Source organism: Amblyomma maculatum, chromosome 8 (genome assembly GCF_055883805.1).
Source record: "Amblyomma maculatum isolate TAMU_Amacu chromosome 8, ASM5588380v1, whole genome shotgun sequence".
Taxonomy (NCBI): domain Eukaryota; kingdom Metazoa; phylum Arthropoda; class Arachnida; order Ixodida; family Ixodidae; genus Amblyomma; species Amblyomma maculatum.
This window is the reverse complement of record NC_139351.1, coordinates 72,361,039-72,382,204: the sequence shown is the minus strand read 5'-3', so window position 1 is coordinate 72,382,204 and position 21,166 is coordinate 72,361,039. Positions and strand designations below refer to the sequence as shown.

General features: G+C 46.3%; 1 pseudogene; it reads right to left on the bottom strand.

Moving 5' to 3' along the window:
• Positions 1–496: 496 nt before the first annotated feature.
• On the bottom strand, positions 497–1,308 carry LOC146181501 (uncharacterized; annotated as a pseudogene).
• Positions 1,309–21,166: the final 19,858 nt, after the last annotated feature.

The window sequence follows — 21,166 nt, the reverse complement described above, 5'->3', positions numbered from 1 at the left end:
TAGTTCCTGCTCTGTAACTAGTTGCAACAGTTGATTTTGCTTCCTTCTGGAGGACAGACCCCTGATATTGAGCGTTGCTACTAGAATGCTCCTTTCAAACGACGCCATCGCTTAGCAAGACCAGGACGCCAGTATGGGGCCTACCTTTGCGCGCACAGCGCCGCACCATGTAGTGCCGTCCCGCCATTGTTTAGGATTCCAGATTGTCGCCGCGAGGAAGCGACAAACATCGTATCCCTCTCGTGACACGCTGACGTTCTAGACGCCACAGTCGCTGCTCCTGGCTCTCTCTAGTCACCTCATCATGACGCCGTTTAGCCGTCGCAGAGTCAAAGTCCATAGCTGTCATGCTGTTTTTCCAGCGGAGTTCAAGGCTACTTGCGGCAAAACAGTAGTACTGCTCGTGGTATCCGACTCTGGTGGACTATGCTTTGATGCAGGAGTATCATCTTCAGCGCATCCCTCTCCATTGCTCTGCACTGCGTACGTTTGTTTATTAATTGCTTGCGTTCGAGGCTGCCTTCTCCACTTCATCCTCATCCATGAGCAGCTTGCTGTTATCGCCGAACGTTCCTCTTTCAGCAGCTCGGGCGTACGATCTCGTGCATACCGCCTCTTCGTGCCCAAAAGCGTGGCACTCATTGCGTTTGGGTACCCTGCAGTCACGCCGGACGTGGCCAGTCTTGTGGCAGCGCAGGCATATCGGCGCCCGCCCTGGGACAACGACTAAAACGGTGGCGTTCCTGATACGCATCTGATGTGGTATGCGATCCAGGCTATCACCTTCACGAAGTATCAGCCGAACAACTCGGGTGGTCGAGTCGCGTTTTGAAAACCACCGGTCTTACATTTGTTGGCAGATACTTCTTTCACTTCGCCGTATATGGTAAACACGCATTTCAACGTATCATTGCTGGCTTTGAACGCGCACCAGTGCACTTTAAGTCTTACTTCTTGCCTTTTGGGGTCAAAAAGCATGCACTTTTTTCCTTTAACGAGGATGTGCCCTAAGTCAAGTAACTTTTTCTTTGCCTTTTCGGTTCGAAAGTTGATTAACCAGACGTGAGACATCTGGTATGCGCCGATACCCCCTACCTGTTCAATGACACCGGCGTCTTTCATCGGTTGGCAGAAATCTTCTATCCTGTAAGGCCTTCCATTGATGTCACAGTGAAAAACAAGCATAGTTTTCAGTCCTTCCCTGGTAGGCAGAGGTGGCAGTACAATCCTGTATTCATGAAGTCCTTCCAAAAACGATGTTCCACGGCCATCATTGGCCGTTACCACAGCTCGCGAGGAGCCAGCCATCCTGCGTCTGCACACTACGGCGTCCAGAAGCAGAATGACTGCGTCAACTCGGCGGGGCAAAGCATCTTTACACCAATTTTAGAGGGAAAGCTGAACAGGGAAATGCGCTTCCCGCTGGTTTGCCTCTGATGGTGATGGTGGCTATGCCCTTTGTAGTGGGTCGTCGCTGCCTTGTTGAGCGGCGGAGCCAAAAAGTAAAAGTAATAGAAGTTAAAAGAAAAATGAAAAAAAAAAAAAAAAAAAAAAACGGCGCCCGTTATTTCTCAGTCGGGGCTCCCTGGTCACCATCATCAAACTTATCATTGTGCTCAGCACAGTTTCTGCTCATTGTGTCAAAAATGAATAAAGGTTTGAACAAAAGTTTTAAAAACTGTTGCAGATAACACAACTGTAGGAAATTTCTGTACATTATTTTCAAGTTCCAAGCATATTATATGATCTTTCAGGCACTTTCTCGGTAGTAAAGAATGATGTAGAACGATTGGAAACCATGTTTGTGAGCAGACGTAGCAGATCAACAGTAAACACACATGAGCACCCTTTGACATTTACTGTATGCAGCACTAGCCATCCCGGATAGACCATGAAGGGCCCCGTTGCTGTGGAATTCGTCAGTGTATTTTTTTTTAGTATACTGTGGTCGTCTTGCACCAAAGAAAATTTATGACATGTTTTCAGGTGATCGGGCACAGAGGAGTTGCATGTGTGCTCGACAGACGAAATGCACGCAAAGCGCGTAACAATCGCAGGGATAGCCGGCCTTGCGATAACAACTCAGAAGACGAAGGACACCTATGTGATGTTACAGTAGGTACGCGACGCAACATACCACCAGAAATGCTCCAGACACGACGATTCTGCCGTTGTTTACAGCAACTACTCTACAGTAGCCGCTGGTTAACTGCACGCCGCCATCTTCCCACGATCTATGTTGCCAGCTTCAAACCAGCTTCATGTGCCAGATTTAGCTAGTAAAAATCATCTGGCAACCAATTAAACGTATGGTGATGGCGGCAATCACGCGGTCACCACTCGAATGCATTGGCAGAATGGGCAGCTTTCCCTCTAGAGTCTTTGTATTAGCTCTATGAGCGAAAGGGATTGAGTAAAGAGCGGACACTTCCATAGGGCCCAGCGGCCCAATTGACTGTAGCGCACCAAGCGGCTGGGGCTCCACGCATGTCCGCTTTTGTTAAAGGCGCGCAGTTTGAATGTTGAAATGCGCTGCGCTATGGCGTGCAGTTTGAATGCTAGCAAGCACTTGTCGTACTGCTGTGCCCTGTTTGTACGTTATTTCTGTTCTGTATGGTGTGGTATTATTTTTCTATTTATTTTCAGCAATAAAATGTAAAATTAGGTCACAATTACTGCTGACTGGCCATTAACGCAGCGGCGCCAATGCCTTTGCCAAACAGCAGCATTGCAGGAAAGATGCCAGGAGCTCTGTGGAATGAACATTTATTTTGCTTCATACAAAAACAAAACCTAAAACCTATACAATTCTATCACAGTTTGGTGCATGAAAGCAACTAGGAAGACCGACAAAACGAAGATACATCAGCCCATGTGTACATTAGAAAAAAGAGAAAAAAAAAAATTGCACAAGGCAAGAAATCATACATAGGTAGACAAATGTAGCATTACATGCAGATATATAAAATATGGAAAATGATACGCAAGAAAATAGACATACACTATGCTCGAAATACATTCGCAGCTCCCTCAGAATACCCTGTATTTCATTTTAAACACAGATTTCAAGCAAATATACTTCAAGTTGTCTTGGGTATTATGCCACACCATATTGCTTTCAGCTTAAACGCGCACCCTTCCCCATACCATCACATGTTTTTGGATATGACCTTGGCAGCGAAATTCTAGCTGACGGTCATGTCTTTCATCCTCAGCACTACCTTTTTCAGAAAGTTTGAAGGGTTTCTAAACACAAATATTTTGTAAGCCCGAAATAAGCTGGAAAACATTGACTCATGTTACAAAGTACCTTGTATATTTATTTTACAATGACAATGTAACTAGCACTCATTAAATTCATAGCCAGAATGCGCAACAGTGTCAATATAAGAATGGTTCCTCTATTATGTGCGTCGTTATAGCCTGGGTCTCCTTGCGACGGTAAATAGAAACCAATCAAGCTTAGCTTGCAATGTTCTCAGATGGTCAATTTGTTGGAATGTGAAAATATGTACTGATATTAATTTTCAGGAAACATTTGGGACATCTATTTTATGTCTATTAACACATTTTTCATATTGAGTAACACAAATATTGTTGTATAAATACCTGATGTGCACATTGTCACGTAGAATGGCAAGCCGAAATTGAAAGCTTTAACCTATTGACTCGTGGGGCGGGATATAGGTCCAGACCTCTTGCACGTATGCTGCGTTTCACCAGGGCACACAGCAGAGACTGCCGAATCCTGGCATCAGCTGGAAAATTTACAGTGAAAATATATGTCATCATGATTCACCTTTTACCGAAACTGTGTTAACAGAATAAACGCGAGAAATCTGTAAAGTAATAAAGTTACGAACATGGTCAATGATTTATCGAACCTCACGTGTGTACCCACATAAAATATGCAAATCAAGCTACGCGGCAAAGATTTCTACCAGTGATATCCAAGCATTGCTCCATTTCCCGATGTTAGTCCTTGGTTTTAAAAGCTGCATTGACAGCCGACTACTCGTTTCATTCGATAAAAATATCTGATATGCGGGCGGCAACAACACAGGGGCTACCAGCTAGACGTCTACAGTGCGTGTTAGGAGCACTGAAAATAAATGCGCAGGTGGAATGCATGTTTTCAGAAACGGAGAGGACGAAATTATCGGAGCACCTCGGCATTTCCTTTTCTACTGCTTTTTTTTTTTTTTTTTAAAGCACATTCCCAGCAGTTTTTCGTCGCAGATGACAATTCTCGACACATGAGTTTCCGGTTTTCCGGCTTTGTGCATTACCTTTTTTTTCCCTGCAGTCTTTACAATAATGGTCCCGTAGATACTACGCGGAAATGCTCGTCTTTAACACATTAGCTTACTCTTTCTACGTTCAGATTTCACCCGGCCAACATATATCACCTAAAAGAGATTGTGCACTGGTGAAGGCCATAAAAAAATCACCCCAACACGTAAACCTCAATCAGAAACCATGCAAAAGTAACAGCTAGGCAAACAAAGCAAAGAGCGTCAGGCACGGGTTCGCTGCTATCACTGCGCAGTAGTCGGTGAGCCCTTGTTGCACCATAACTGTGCACATATAGGCCTCTCCTTCACAACCGAGCCAGCCAGAGTGCTGAGCTAAACTGCTTGAAAGGCAGCGTAGTTTGCTAACAGAAAACATTTTCTCACCTTTCCTTTGCTGGAAGCTACCACAGATACTACTACATACAGCATCTTGGAATCTTCAGAAAACGTACACAAACTTTCAGATTAGTTTTACGACAACACAATGACAGCACACTCGAGTGTTGGAAAACTCAGCCTTTGATGCATAGAGTCAATTTAACCATTGCTACAAAAAAGCAGGCTAGAGAGCTCTGCTAAAAACAATCATACATGCAATAAAAACAACAGTCCATTAAATGATTGCAGATATTACATTCAATGACCAGAAAAAAGCTAAAGGCACTGAAATAAATTTGCATACAACAAAAGTGCTTGGCCAAAGCACGACATTGCCACATGTTTTGTCTGTACAGGAACATAATTATAGGACTTGTCTTGCGCACAAATGTTTGTGTACGTGAGCATCGGCAGAGGGTGCAAAGAGGGCACTTGGCCCCACCCCCCCAGCCAACTTCCTGCCGATGCCCATGTTTGTGTCAGGTCAAATAATTATGAACCGAAGCATTTATGACATCTGTATATTATGACCTTATTATTATGTATTATAACCTGGATGAGGAAGCATCTGTAGTTTTGTAGGGCACGTCAACTGCCTTTACTAAGGCACTATGAAATCGCTCATGAACAACCTGTGCAGGAAAAGTGTTGCTTTCAATGGTTCTTTCTTGTCCAAGTTATTGTTTGGCCTTAAAGCCATCAAAATTGCCACTGGTATATCTGAACGCGCCTCTACGCAACACCTTCTCTACCTTGGCCTTCGCAACACATGGGAGGAGCTTGCCGAGGCCTACAAAGTCAACCAGTTTGAACGCTTAAAACTAACAGAAACGGGACGTGCAACCTTCAAAGAATCTGGGACACAGAGAGGGCGGGGAAACAAAATGCACCAAACCTCACATTCCGGACGAAATCTGGTCATATATCATTGTAGCCCCCATCCTGCAAAATCGCTTAAGGCTAACAGAAACAGGACGTGCAACCCTCAAGAAACTGGCATACAGAGAAGGCGCGGAAATAAAATGCACCAAACAGCAAATCCCGGGCAAAATCACCTCATATATGACCGTAGCATGCATCCCACGAAATATGCATCCCACATACCACCAAGACTGACGTCAGTCAAGAGTTCGGGCCCTTAGCAAAGTGCATAGAACAAATCCAGAAACCAGATATACTGATGCAGCAAGGTACCCTGGAAGGCAAGCCCACTCTATTAGCGTCATGGAGTCCACATTTACAGAAAAGATTTCTGCAACTATTCTAACAGATGATAGTGACGCAGCAGAAAAGGCTGCAATCGCTTTAGCCCTCTCGACTTGCAATGAACATGCCATATTCCTCACTGATTCGCAATCTCTTCCTACTCTACTGGAATGTTACACCCAACAAAAACCTGCACCTCTCAATTTGCGGGGACCATAGAAGGACAAAAGTTTGTGAGTGCACAGCAGACTGACACTATCGTGTCCAGTGGTGTGAACTTGTCTGTATACCTGGCTGTCTCAAAGTTAATTGGCTGGCTATCCTTCAGGATTATAAACTTGTTACGCACTAATTCGATCGCACGCTCGACATGAATGCGTACATTTGCCAGCCTTCGAGTGTTTTCAACTTCAACAGCTGAAAGCTGCTTCTTGCCCTTGGTGAAAGCAGGTAGAAAGCAGGTATGTGCAGGTTCGCACAGTAAAAACCTAATGTGTCAAATCCTCTATCTGCAAGGACTATGTCTCCTTGTGTTAGGTTGTCGAGAATGCCGTAGTTCTTGGTGATGTGCTTGTCCGAGACCCTGCCACCCCAGCTATCAGAAATAAAGGTAATTACACCTTGTGGAGCAATTCCTATAAGATATTTAGCAGTGTTACTGCCCTTGTATTGTGACCAAGTCTCACTCCTAGGCTCGAGGGAAGATGGGCGCTCTATCTTCACCTCAAAGCAGTCAATGATGGTGGCTACTTTACTTCCGAAAGAGTCGTAAAATGCCTGCGGCATTGTGCTAGGCAGGAGCTGCTGTGCATACAATTTCTTGCCTTAACCGCCAGAATGCCCGGTGTAACCAATTTTCAGCTGTTTTAATGCATCGACGTATTCCTCCTGGGACATAGCATGGGCCAGCTTCCTCAATTGAGAATGTGCACCCTCATGGTCAGCTACTCCACTCTCCTTTTTCCTTAGCCACCGGTCAAACGCCTGTTCCCTGTGGAAGTCATAAAGTATCACGGCACTGGGAAAATTTCTTCAGTTGCTCTCATTTCTGCCGAGCAACAGTCCACCATCCAGTACTAGGGCTCAAGCTCTGGGCACCAACGCTTAAAGACAGAAAGTGCCTCTACTATGCAAGATGCTATCTCGAACTGAACTGTGAAAACTCCGGCAGCCATGTAGCCAGTCGGATTTTTCACTGCTATGAAAAAAAGAGGCAGCGTTTAGTCTGTTGTCTTGTTGGTGGTATCTAAACTAACAGCAATCTGCCTATATTTTAAAAGCAAATACTTCATAAAACACGACTGGTAACATGCCTGCTCATATTCCTTTGCAATTGCCTCCAACTTATAATCATTTCCCCCTTTAGTTTCGGAATTAACTCTTTTGTGGTATGGTCGGAACTTGACATTGTCACCTGTGCTACTGCTCTGAGGAGCCTCAACCATTGCTTCCACATCTTGATCAGTGTTACTTGATCTTTGTTCTTTAAGTGCATAATGAATGTGATTTACTATATCTTTGTTTGTCAGATAGAATGCTCGGCAGGTGATATCAGGTTTTTCTTTTTCTGCAAACATCACATCTTCTACATAGTACCTCAAGCACTTCCTTACTTCCTGCCTTCTCTCACAAGCTGATAGATTTTTGCTGCAATTTCTGAATGAACAGTTTGTCCAAATGAAGTCACTTCGTCAAAATCATGTTCGATGTGCTTACATTTTCTTGTCATGTGGACATGTGCAACTAGCCGCGCACTATTTCTGTTAGAAAGTACAAGTTTATTTCCCCTCTTCCTTGCGTTGATTGCGGATGTGTACACTGGCTGTGAAACTTCCCCTGCCACGGTCACGGCTACAATGGCCCAAGTGGCATTTCTCCCTCTCCCTTAGCTTAGACGAGTTGCTGCGAGGAGTTTTGAGGTAAAAAAAAAGTCCTTGATACAGCGCAACGGCCGCGGACGTTACAAGGGGACAGAAACAAAATACACACGGGCACGGCGGATCAAAAATGCAACACCAACTCGCCCAAGCATCCAGATTAAAAAAGTTGTTCTTGTTAAACTCAAAAGCAATTAGAAACAAATTAAAAGGTCTTTTCTCCTTCGCCTATACTCCGTTTCATACATCAGGTGCAACGCAGCGAAAGCTACGCAAGTAGTCCACAAGAAAAAAAAAAGGAGGCGTATCACTACGCGCTCGTTTTTTGGCCGAGTGGTTCCTGCGGAAACGAGCTCTATTCCGAGCATGCATGTTTGCAATAACTTGCTTCGCATGCCTAGACATCTTCGTAGTGCGGATCGTATAGAAAAAAATGCGCACCGAAGAACAATTTACTCAAAAAAGATGCAAAGCGCAGATGGCACAGCCAGCGCCATCTAGTGGCGCAGCTGGCAAGGTTCCAGGGCAGCGAAAATGTGACACGAACGAAAACGACATAAAAAGCATACAAGTTCACCGAGTTTGATCCTTTCTCCCTAAAAAAGGTGCTCTTTATGAAGTTGATGGAAAATGTAAGATGTATTAAGCTTGCAGACAAAATAACTATTATTTCCTTTCGTCAAGAGCAGGCACTATTTTTCATCGCGGATGCGGAGGGCGCAAACAAGAGCTGTAGCTTTGGCAGTGTTGCACTTGATGTATGAAACGGAGTATAGACAAGATGCGACGAGTTTTGAAGTAAAAAAAAAGATAATCTTTTTAAACTTATTTCAAGGGACGAACGAAAACAGCCAAACAGCGACGATGGAGAGAGAAGCAACAGCACGACCGATCCCAAATGCGTATGACCACTTCTGTGTCTATGACCTAATTACATTCACATTCTTAACATGGCACGCGAACATGGTTCACTTTGTGCTTAATTCAACTCTAGCCACCGGCCACCAATTAAATGCGTGCTCGGAAATGAAACAAAAACAAGCGCCCAGTACCGCAATACTAGTGCATTTTATTTATCCGAATCTCTTATTTTCAGCTTCCGATACGTCCTAAAGAAGGCCCTCAACAGCGATCTTGTAGTATCGCTTTTAGCAGCCTAAGGCAATTCAATGGCGGGAACGACAAAGTTGACGCAAGGGTTGCAGTTTTCACTTCCTAGAAAATACTGAAGGTACTGTTAGCGAAACAAAAAAAAAAATATGGAATGAGATTATACACATTTTGCCATGCTTTGTGCAGGTTGCCATCTTGCAAGCATTAAGTGAGCACCACCACCTAAATATACTAGCTGACACAAACTGTTTGCAAAAGAAACAACACGAGACAGCCAGTTCAGCGACACACCCGCAGGCTCAAGCAATTTCTTTTCCCGTTTTATTATGAAGCCGCGTTATGCATAGAAGACACGCAAGCCTATTTTACAAGCGAAGAACTTTCCTCGAAAGAGGGTTATGTGCGCGTGATTTTTTCCACTGTCAGATTGATGTTACCTGTTCGGTTGGTCAGCAGTGGTCTCATTAATTTGGTTAGAAATACTCTGCAGAGATCCTTAGTGTGACTGCGGTCTTCTCTCTCGCAAAGAGAGAGAAGTGGTTCTTTATTGGGGAGGATGAAAGGGGGATCGGTGCTTTCAACTGTCTCCTCAGGTATGAAGGATCACCGCCGTTGTGCCGAATTAAGGGGGAAGGGGGTAAAAGGAAGGGAGGATGACTGGGATAGTGACAAAGAAGGAAGGTAAAGGGCAAGAGGATCCGGTGAGCCTTGAGCGCCGGGATAAGCGCAAGGCATGGAGACGAGATCAATGAAGGTTGGCCCACTGTTGGATGGGCGGACAATAGGAGAGCGGCGCTCGGAAGAGCGGAGCTGGTGAAGGGGTCCAGGGTTCGTACCGGTGCAGGCACAAGGAAGGAGTCACTCAGGGGGATGGCGGTCACTCTGGGAGGGCCACTGAGGTCACGGTCTGGGCACAACCCTCGGAGGGACAGTAGTTTGAGTGAGCACAAACATGACACAGTAACGAGTCACAGGATGGGCACAATGTGCGAAGGCACAGTCAGTGAAGTCACACTTTGAGCACAGCGAAGAAAGGTATAGTCAGGGAGGGCACAACACTCGGAGGCACAGTGGCTCGAGTGAGCACGAGCACGACACAGCCACTGAGAGACGTAACGAGACACAGGATGAGCACAATGTTCGAAGGCACAGTCAGTGAAGTCACACTTTGGCCAGAGCGAACAAAGGCATAGTCAGGGATGGCACAACACTCGGAAGCACAGTGGCTTGAGTGAACACAAACATGACAGTCAACTGAGCACAGTAACGAGACACAGGATGGGCACAATGTGCGAATGCACAGTCAGTGAGGTCACACTTTGGGCACACGGAGAGGAGCGCAGTCAAACGCGCACAGCATAACGCGAGGTAGCCACAGATTGGGTACAGTAGATAAATGCCCTGTGGCATAGGTGAGGCAAACCGCCAAGATGTCATAGGCGCATAATAAGGTGGGTGGACTCGAGGTAGTCCAGAAGGGCAAAGAACGCACGCTGGACTTCTTCTGCACGAGCGTGGGTCTCCTGGAGAGCCAGGATATCCCACTGCTTGAGTGGCAGAACAGCTGCGAGCTTAGGTTGATGGCGGCGGAGGGAAGAACAGTTCCACTGCATCACTCGCGGCCGATGTGCATGCTGGTTATTAGCCATGATGGTTAAAGGCATCATGAGCGGCAAGAGCCGCCGCGCAGGTGAGTTGACAGGAAGATGCCCGATGAGAGCCGCAACGGCAGCTGCAAGTGCGGCTGTGATGGCTTCGTGCTGGTCAGTGTGAGCAGGGCGTGATGCGGGGGCTGCGCGTGGGGGCGACTTCGCACCACCGCAGTAAGACTGGGGGTCGTGGGAAGTCGAGTTGCGTGGCTCAGCGGTGGTTGCTGGGCGATCTCGTGGGGGTTGGATGGAGTTAGTCGACTCTGCAGCTTTGCCAGAACTTGTGCTGGCAGGCTCAGCTCAGTCCTTCTTCACTATTTTAACGGCCTCTTGCCGTGTGATGCGGGTCTTGGACGTGGCCAACGCAATGGCGACCTGCCTCTCCTGTTGCCAGCGTGGGCACCTTGGCTGTGTGGCATGCCTCCCCTTACAGTTGAGACAGTGAGGGGAGATCGCGTCGCAGTCGTCGGTCGGGTGAGAAGCACCGCAGCGAAGACAGCGGGGGAAGGTGCAGGCCGCCGTGGCATGACCATAAACTCCGCACTTGAGGCATTGTAAAGGGTGTGGGAGGCGAGTGCGAACAGAGCGCCGGAGTTTGTACAGGGCCACCTCTTGTGGTGGCTCAGTACCTGCGAAGCGGATGACTAGATCTTTGCCTCTGCGCCAGCATCCAAGGACAGGGACGCTGCTTTCAAGTCCGTTGAGGATGTCCTCAGAGAGGCTGAGGTCGACTGAGACAATGAGGCCAGAGGAGGTCTTCCCACCAGCTTCCTTAGCTCTCACTTGGACACCACAGATGTCATTGACAGCTAGGAGAGGATCAAGATCACTTGAAGGATGGGTATCCACAGCACAGACATTACGGCGGAGGTTCACCCTGACAGCCTTAATACCAGGTAAGGCGGCCAGAAACTTCGCGATGGAGTCCCGGCTGGGAGAGAGGAAATTGTCTTTTTTCCCACACAGGATAAAAGAGGATGGTTGCTGAGCTGGCAGCCTCAGAGTCCGTGGGTGGAGCAGAGAAGCGGGCCACTGGGGCTATGCATGAGGAAGCATTGGAGGTATTGCTAGGAAAACTGGCAGAGGGCTTTTCTTGGGGCACTCTTTGCTCCGCGCGGCGAGACTTGTGTTTGCTGCGCTTGGGTTGAGTGGCCTAGATGGACGTGTCCTTATGTGTGAGGTTGTTCACAGATTGGTTTTGCTGTCCGGGAGGGGCAGCAATACTGGTGCTCTTGAGAGCAGACGATGCCCCGGAGGTCAGGGGGCAGATGCGAGGGTCAGTGTACTCGGAGTTGGGGGGAGGAAACTCATCCTGCCCAGGATCGGCATCCTTGGAAGTGGTGGCGTGGTTGCGGTTGTTCGCCTCAGCTGTTCGAGACTTTTCCTGTATCTCGACCCAATTAGGCTCGGTATCATAGTCTGTCTTAGTGAAGGCATCTTCTATGGCTGATGCTCTCTGCAGAGCTGTGAGTTGTGAGGAAACCCCAGACTGGGAAGTTTGGGAGGAAGTTGTCCCCTCACTTGAAGCTGGTGGGTGCTCCTCGTGCGCAATGCTTGGGAGTACGGCAGGCAAGGTGGATGGACTTGAAGCTGGAGGGTTCTCCTTCTGCGCAATGCTTGGGAGTACGGCAGGCAAGGTGGATGGACTTGAAGCTGGAGGGTTCTCCTCATGCGCAATGCATGGGAGTACGGCAGGCAAGATGGATGGATTGGCTTGCTGGCCAGGGGTGGGAGAGTCTATCCAGGAGGCATCGAACCGTCTGAAGACAGGTGGATCTGGCGTTTCACCCTGATCCCTAAGGGAGAGGTTAACAGGGCTTGCTGGGCGCTGTGGTGGCGTGTGGATACCCTCCGAAGGTGGGGTTCTCTCTGAGGCAGCCACAATCTTCTGTGTTTCGACGTTAGCCTCTAAAATTTTTGTGGCCTCTTCGCACAGTTTTCGAAGCATGCGGGAGCAGTCAAAGCTGCCCGGGCGACGGTGGAGACCAGGAAGTTTGAACCAGAGGATATCTGCGCTGGCGTCTATTGTGGGTCGATGTGTCTCTTAAATACGACGCTTTATCCAGCTATGCTAGGTCCAAGTTCAAGGCACTGGAGAGGCATGGCGCACAACACCCCACCGATGGATGCACAAGAGAGCCGTACGTCACACATGGAGGCGGAGATATGGGCTAGGAGCACGAAAGCGCACTGGGAGAACCCGGACACAGAGTCTGATCGGCAGGCGAAGCACGAACGGGCACTGAGAGAACGGGCAGAGGCAAGGGAGCTGAGAAACAAAAAAGCACGAACGCGCACTGGGGCAACGCGGAAACGTACGGGCGACACACACTTATTGGGTATGTGTGAGGTTCTGAGAGCGCACTGGGGCAACGCGGAAAAGCATAGGGCGACATCACTTATAAGGTATGTGTGAGGCTCTGAGGGCCCACTGGGGCAATGCGGAAGAGGACAGGGCGACACTCACATAATGGGTGTATGTGTGAGGTTCTGAGGGAGGAAGACGGCCGGCTGGCCAACTCACCGCTCATGCGACGTATTCCAAAAACCGCCAGGAGGTAATCCAATGAAGATAATCCAAGGGGGAAGAGTAGAAGCGGTGGGAGCCCGCCGACGCGCGTCCGCTCCCGAGGAGCTCGGTGACGCGAGTGCGGAGAAAAGGGGGCGGAGCCTCAAAAAGGGGCGGAGCGGAGAGTGGCGGCGAATGAGAAGAGCGGGAGAATAGGGGCGAACTGCTGGCCGAGGAGGGAGGTCAGAGCGACACGTCTGTCCTCCACGAGAGCTCCTCTCTCTCGCAAATCAATTTCGGACATTGCACGAAGTAGGGGAGAAGGGATGAAACCAACATGTTGCATAGCTTGCTGCTTCTTCTAACCTCCGGGCACATCATCACCTTGCTAACAAAGGTGCATGGTGATTTTGAGATACCTTAGCCGTCCATCATCAAGAATTTTGATAAGTCCAGGGTTTTGCAGGAATCACAATGCACCAAGCTGAAAACGAGTACAAACAGTAATAGAAGGATGGGGACTAATAAAATAAAATTAATGGTGCTTTAAAGCAAGCACTCAAAGATATTTTAACTTTGGTTATATATAAATAATGTAAACAAGGGCAGGCACTGAAAATAGCCAAAATAAATAAAAATGTTTCATGCGATATCGTAAAATATTCATACCTTCTCTTCACATGGAGGTACAAGGTAACCAGCCAAGAATGCAATCGGTGCTAACTCTATGTCAGCTGCTGGTTCACACGTACCACACATGAATGAATCCAAGCCAACTTGAAAACTCTCGCAGCAGATGTGGTAATGCCAAGTTTTATAGCTGCCTACTTGTCTCAGAGTTGATAGGTGCATTTGCTGACTCGAATATTATTTCTAGTGGAAAGGAGGAGCAGGCTGAACAATAATGTTAACGCTACGTCCTGAATTGTGTTTCCAAAAAGGTGTGCGCTGAATAAATGGCCCACACCTTGTTCGAATTTTAAGATTTTAATATGTTATTACAGTTGTTGAAATGCGACTAAAAGCAAATAAAAACAAATAAAAGATATTGTTAGGTCACGTGGTTCGTATGGTAGAACCTCCGTTAAGTCTCCCTCGAAAAATAGCAGCGCCACAGTGCCACCGAACGTTCATAGATATAAACGTTGCTGCCACCGTCCAAATATGGCCTCCGAGATTACACCGCTCGCGTTGACCTTGGAGGCCAACGCGAGTCGCTTGCTGCTGTGGCGTGCACCGCTCCATGGCCGCAATATTAAAAGTTTTCTTTTTTTTGTTTTGACACTGACTTCCGATAGGCGCGGTTATGTTTGGAGTGATTTTGTGGGACCAGCGCGCGATGTTTGAATCGCTATTTCAAACTTGGTGAACGTTTCTTTTTACGAAGTGTCTAAAGGTACGTCCGACGTATCCATTCGATTCTCGTAAAGATACGGCGGACGTCGATATACAGGCTCATGGCTATATGCACGTCGAACGCGGCCACATTCCGCTTGCTACGCGTGAATGGATCTCATCCTCTATGATATCAGCTAGCCGCGACTCTCGATGAGGTGCTACGAAGAGTGCATCCGTTCTAACATAGATCACGGTCTTCACTTAGGGTTGTGTACGGCAAACATCGCTGTCAAGCACATAGCTCCACCAGCTGGCATCGAGATACGCACATTCACGAGCAGCTTTCGCTTCGCACTAAACTATCACCTCGATCTGCCCGTAATGCGAGCGAGCTATTCCTAGCATTTACGCTGTCTAAGGTCCTGCATCGACCTCCGAAGATCTAGCGCCGGCACAACACACACACACCTCGCCGTGCAGCTGAACATTCGGCAGTCCAAAGTATGTATGCGAAATGGCATTATGCTCGTTCCTCACATGCAGACCGAGGAAACAGGATGTTTTTAGCTAAATTCTTCGTTTAAATTCTACCTCAGAGCCGTGGCAGAAGACATGCTGAATCTACTAGAGGCCTGCACATCGACTCGTCGAGGCGAAGACCTACTGCACCGAACCGCAAGAGTGCACAATCGGAAAACCGGAAGCGTGAATGATCCGAATTCCCTGTGAACAGCAATGTTCTTTGGTATATAGGGGAAGACTAGACTAAAGTGCTTAGGCTGCATCTTTTTCTTGTCGTTGAAGTTTGCGTACATGTAGTTTAAACCCCCGCATGCTCGAGGTTAGCGTGACCCGACTGAACGGCCGCGCAGCTTTGAAACGATCGGGATCGATATGCATGCATCGCCGGACTTAGGTAAGCGGTAGAAAATGTGTGCTGCACATTTCGTTGAAGAAGCTGACTCTTGGAATTTTGCAGAGTGTGCCATGCAAGTGATCGTTGCTACAACCACGCATCCATGTTCCCACGGCTGGCCTACCCCGAGGCGCATAAATGTTCAACCGTGGACGTATCAATGATCGAAGAGAGGACAGATTTTCACAATATTGGGCGCGAAATCGATAGCTACCAGTGCTCAGTGTTAGAGAAATTCTGCCTTGATCATGCGCAATTCAGTGTTTCAGGTGTGGTCAGCAGCTATATAAGTTTGAACAGTTCGCCTTTCAAGTCAGCGGCGCCAGCGATGGATCGGCGGAGCGATTTTCCACGCTACACCGCTGTCTTGCTAGAAAGCCTATCTAGGCGGCGTTTGACATTCACCTGCTTTTTGTTGGCCCCGTAATTGAAAGCAACGCCTTCAGAAACGCGTTAAATGTTCAAAAATGTATTCTCTTCAACAGTTTCACTCCAGGCTGTCAAAGCAGGCGGACGTTGATAAAACAGTTGAGCACTCCAGTCTTTAGAAATCTGTACAATCACCTTCAGTTTGTAAAATTATTGGAATAGGTCACTTTCCGATCGCTGGGATATAGACCCTCATGACAGCGCTGTCACGTGAATAAGGACCACACCAGGCCGAAAGCTTGTCTCATATAACATAGCTAACCAAGGTATACCTTACAGAATTGTGTTGATTTTTATGGTGCCTAAGCGACTAATGCTGCCATGCACCAAGAACAAGGTTTAATGTATTTATTTTGTGTGTAATGACTAAAATGTTCTTTAGGATGTAGCTTGTTTAGGAACATTTTAGGAAACCAAAAATGCAGGAAATTTGCACGTCTCTCCTAGGATCATGCTGGGATGGAAAGGGATCTGTTGCAAATTGTACAAAATGTTTCCTCTTTTCTCGACTCTGGCGCACATGTAAGATATGGTTTATTGTTAGTTCATCTCCACACTCCTTGCATATTGGTTTGTCCTCTTTCATAAGTATGAAGCTGTGTGTGAGGTTTGGGTATGTGTTTTGTGAAGATGACCTAAAATGTCCTCCATGTTGTGTTTTTGATTACTGCATGATTTCCATTCCTTAATGACAGGTTTGACAAGTATAGTTTGTAGTTTATTTCAATGTTTCAAAAATCCTGCCATTTCACGCTCACTTTTCTTTGTACAAGCTTCTTGGTATCTTCATGCAGCATATTCACCCTCTGTAATTTAGCATTGCGTCAAGGTAACCTGGTTATTTCTTTTCATCACCTTTCAAGACTACTGTCCCGATTTCATAAAGTTTCTGACGACAGGAACTCCTTCGAAGTCATAGAAATAAATGAGATCCACAATCATGAGCTATCTAGGGTATGCATATACATGTCCATCGCTCAGTGGAATGGCGTCAGTACGCTGTTAGAACAGGTCTTGAGATAACAACAACCATTGTCTGAGGTGGTCCTTTAATGGGCATTGAAATGCTATGTAACTACAGGTACTGATAGAACTCTTGATCATGTTATGTGATGATGCGATCTTTGCATGAATATAGGTATACATTTCAGAATCTGCAGTGCATCACTTGACCATTTGCCACCAGTTTGTGTGAAAATGTATTTTTCATGCATGTTAACCAGTATTTAACAGATGACCCCTGTGCACAAGCCGAAAGTGCCACGAGCCAATTGTCACGAGGCCACACTACATGGCAGGAGTTGTTAAGCCAAGCTTACAAAGTTATATTTGAAATATTTCAGCTTCAACGTTTCAGCTCCAATTAAGAAAGGTTGAGGCTTACAGAGGTCTATGCCAGGTTGTCTATCACCTAACAGGGCAGCCTACAACCGTATGCTAATGAGTATATCTGAGATAACAGAGACATGAATTAAGGAATTAGTAATAATGTTTGTAGCAAAGGGCATGTAAATTAACGAGAATCCACAGTGGGATCTGCAGACAAGAACCATTAACGCTGGCACACCATACCCTTACAGGTGGAGATTAGGAGTCTCCCTAATTTTTTGTCTGCTCAAAGCTTGTCATTTCCTTCGTTCTTCCAGATGAGGAAGATGTGAAAATGATAGCATCCAAAATGCCAGAGACCATCGTTAACAAGGATGCTGATCCCAACAGCGTAAAAAAAAATTTAGAAAAGATGGGTGACTAGTAATGCTGGCAACAGTTGAAACTAAGTGGAAAGGCATGAAATTGAAATGCAACATATGCAGAGATATGTTGCGAGATGACCAGTCTGTGGTGTGCGACATCTGTCTCCGTTAGTTTCATCAAGTGATTGGCCAAAGCAGATGGGGCTTGTGGTTTTGTGATAAGTGCAGTGTAGTAGCATAGATGCAACCTTGCCCATTAATAATTCGAGTGGAGTAAGTGCATTGTTTTGTTTTGTTCATGGTTTCCATGAAAACATTATGAGAAATTTTTTCCTAGAGAATGTTCGCTGAAATGTGAATATAATGTGCAATAAAACTAGTGTTTTCTTGCTGTTTACTTTTCCTTGTATACATTAGTTCTGTGAAGAAAACCACAGGCTAGAAAGAAATGTAATGGTATGCATTTTGATACTTGGCTCCGTTGTGCTGGCTCAGTAGTTAGAGTGCTTGGCTGCTGAACCCAAAGATGCAGATTTGGTTCCAGCCACAGCAGGGGCATTTCAATAGAGGCGAAACAATAGGCAGTCGTGCACCATGCGGTGTCAGTGCATGTAAAAGAACCCCAGATGGTCGAAATTATACTGGAGCCCTCAACTATTGTGTTCCTCATAGCCGTAGTTATTTTGGGATGCTAAACCAGATATATATCACATCACACTCTGAGTAAGATGCTATTCATGGTCAGTTAATCATACACTAAATGATCAATTTTTTTCTGCATGGTACAGCAGCTGTTGTACAATTTTACTTTAGCCTTCATGAAGAATATCACACTGGCTCCACATGGCCTTCTGTTGACCCTTGATATGCGTCACAATCACACACCCGAGTATGTATTTGTCTAAAGGCACCTATGCATGCAAGGAGGGGACCGTTACTTTCCACTTGTCAGAACTGAATGCATGATCCACATTATTTCTGTAATTCAACTGCTTGCTATTTGAACTGTCCAGCATTGATGCAAGTTTCAAAGAACTGCAATTAGCAAATTAATCTAAGCAGCAAACCATGCCAAGAACTGCTTCGGTTTCATCTTTAGCAACTGTTGGGGAACTAAAATTAGCCAAATGTTGCAAAACATAGATGAGAGGTTACAAAATCTAAAAAACAATGCAGCCTACCTGTGGCATGTAGGGTTTCACATCCTAAAGTGACATATGTAGCTATGAAGAATACCGTAGTGGAGAGCTCCAGACTAATTTGACTGCCGGGCTTTGTACTTTGCATTGACATCTTGCAGAAAACAGAAGCATTTGCATTTCACCTGGACCAAAGTGCGACTGCCATCACTGGTATTAAACATCACGACCTTGGGGCAAGTAGCCTAACGTGCCACTAAGATGTCGCAGCGTGTACGTACATGCTATACATGTCAACCTTTCTAGCATTAAAGCTGTCACATGCATGGCAGATATTCATGTTCAGCTTTGGACTGACAAGTTTAAAAGTGTACTATTTGTGTTTTGTCTAGCATGAAAAACAAAGAAAACTAAGGAAAAACGAAAAAAAAAAAATGAACATAATATGTTGAAAAAGCACTAGTCATTAACACATAAAGCATATTCGTTCCTTTATTAATGATAAAGCGGCCTTCAACAATAGTACAAAGTCTGAACATTTAGAAAGGTGCTGTGCCAGGCAGCTATTTTACAGAAACCTGAACCATTTCACCTGTAGTAATGCGCATCCCGGCGGTGTAGGCTGGGCACTTATTTTTCGGTCCACTCCAACATGCGAAAACTGCATCATGTGCATTCCCATTTTCCGAGTTTTGAGCTCTGTAGTACAGGCTAACAAATTGTCGATGACTTATTTTCGTCTGATTGTTGCACAGCGCGTGTAAATAAATTACCACTGCACATAATAAACACTGACATGCACGTGCAACATCGCCGATCATAAACGGACACACTGATCTCCGTCCGGACATCGGCGCACTCATCACAGCACTCTTCGTAGTCTCACACAGCACTCTAGTAGAACGTAATCCGTAATCACAGCATCTCACGGTAAGCACAAACCACACCTCAAACACGAATGACGCGATGCTTGGGCTAGAGACACGCCGGCGGCACCCAGCTTTTTCAGCGCCGCTTGTACTACGTAGAACTTGCAGCACTAAACCTCAATGCGAGCAGAAAGCGATGCGTTACGTGACGCATCTCATCACAGATGGAAATGAGGAAACTTTGAAGAATCAAAACTACATAATTACATAACGACCGTCGTAGACGTTAATCCACATAATAACGAGGACCAAATGAGCGGGCGTGCGGGCCGCGGGCTGGCCGTCAACACCGCGATTACATGCGCTTGCGCTCTGGTTGTGCTTGCCACCCTGCCGCGGTCCAACTCACGTAAACCTATCATCATGCCATCACGTAGTATATTACCCATTCTAGGCACTATTCTTGCCACTGTACTATTCTTTGTAATTTCACATTTCACGCATGCAGTATGTAGTACATACTTCTTGCACCTTGCACGTACACCTCATACCAACTTCGATTTGGCTACATATGGCTGCCATGTTGTTGCTACAACCACATCTGGGGATCTCGGACATGTCTCGGATCCGTCCGGCTTTCCCGACGGATCCCAAGGCCCATATCGGAGAAAAATGCGTTGGGTCCGTCGGAAGAACCCTACCGATCGAGTCCGTCCGCCGTACCTCTGAAAAATATTTCCCGGATCCGTCGGACGGATCCCGAAGAAAAACGCACCGGGTCCGTCGGACGTACCTTTAAGACCATTGATCGGGTCCGTCCGACGTACCTTTAGCCACAGCCTTCTTTTTATTGTAATTATTCTTCACGGGTTGTACGCTGTTCGACGGAGTGTGATGATGTTCTGTCACTGCAACCCTGCAGACCAGTAGTGTAGGATCGATTTGTGGGAGATCGTGCAGAAGAAATATTGTGATGACAATATAGTCATGCTTTAAGTAATGAAACCAAAACGGTCTGGAAAGGTTAAAATTGAAATGCATGCCCTAGTGACACCGAGGATGAGCGATCTGCTGCACTCGTGCGTTCGAATGACAGAAAAATGTTTTGCCCCGGCTTGATGTGTTGTGTTATCACCGTACAAGCATTCTGCATGTGGGAATTTTATGTGCGTTGGAAACTGGGGTGACTTGAGTGGCAAATGCAACTTGTACTGAGGCGGCTTAATTTGCCATGTGACTCTGGTGTGACACCATAACCTTTTGGGAATCATTCTTAATCAGTGACACTTCTTATCATGACAGTCATGACGTCTCATGATTAGTATGAAGTTGCATAAACAATTTTCCCCTGTATTTCTGTATCTTGTGACATCATGGCATCATGTAACCAATCATGATTACAGGGACTGAGTATTGCGTTATACAAGTTAGAAATGAAATGGCAGAGTCATCGTCGTGACCCGTGCACGGTGCAAGCACTTGATGAAGGCGGGCACATCCACGAAACAGTATATTTTCGCGAGGGATTGACTGGAAGAGCTGTAACTATATTACAGTGTTGCCATTATGTAACATGTTTCTGAAGCTTGTGAATACTAATATGCAGGCTAATGAGTGCGGCGAGCATGAAATTCTAAATATGTTTGTGTTTAATCTTCTGTTGTTCACATCGTTTTGAACCTTGTGGTGCTATAACAATTTACAAAAATGGAAGCAAGGCATTATGTCGGTTTATAAATATGTTTGCGCAATGT